The sequence below is a fragment of the Tamandua tetradactyla genome, chromosome 3, assembly GCF_023851605.1.
Source record: "Tamandua tetradactyla isolate mTamTet1 chromosome 3, mTamTet1.pri, whole genome shotgun sequence".
Lineage (NCBI taxonomy): Eukaryota > Metazoa > Chordata > Mammalia > Pilosa > Myrmecophagidae > Tamandua > Tamandua tetradactyla.
Genome location: NC_135329.1, coordinates 149,423,153 through 149,424,059, shown reverse-complemented (window position 1 = coordinate 149,424,059; position 907 = coordinate 149,423,153).

Below are 907 nucleotides of genomic sequence, written 5' to 3'. Positions count from 1 at the left end.
TGTATTTAATTTTCAGAGCAGTTAGTTATAAAATGACAAAAATATATTCATGAGAGAACCAGTAGCTTTCCCACACAAGGTCCCTTATGTGTCACCTAACAGAGACGGGAACTACCTACCCTTCCCACTGTGCCTCCACTGAGTTCTTCTTCTAGTTACGGTACGTCTGCCTATGTTTGTTAGTTCTCTTCAGTTCATTCGCCATCATCTTCTAGGTTAATTTTTACATAGCACTAGATTATTCTGATATATGTAAGGTAGCTTCCTCTTCGCTCCATTCTCAGGACAAATTTCCAGCACTAATAATTTCTACCTTTCCTACAGAGAGATTTTTGCACATATTTGATTTCTTTTTGTTAGACTAAACATAAAATTTTACTGTTCCCAGATTAAGTTCCCCTTGCAATCTTTAGTTTCCATGGCAAAGTGCACATTAATGTCTTTTGATAATTAAATTTGTTCTTTAGCTGAAGAGCTGATACCACAAGGAGGGGACTCCTTTAGTTTTCCGCAAGCGACTTCACTCCTGACTAAAGAGGTCACTCCTTAAAGTCATGATAGCTCATTTGTTTTCTTGCATTTGCTTTGCCTTAGGTTCTTCTGAGACTTCAAGTAAAGGCTGCAGTCATAGCTAACTAAGATAACATTCTTTTGAGATTGTTGACAATTCTATTCTCAAATTTAGCTTTGAGATCTTATCACCTTTTGATTTGGCCACAAAGAGTTTAATGAGAGATGGCTGGGAACCTGAATAAGACTACCAATTAATTGGTCTAGTGTCCTGGAAAGAGGAAGGGGAGCATGAGAGAGGAGCATGACCTTTAAAGAACAAGTGACCTTTAAACACAGTGACCAGACTCAGCAGTAAACTAAGCGTAACTGGGTGCTTCTACCTCTGACCAATCAT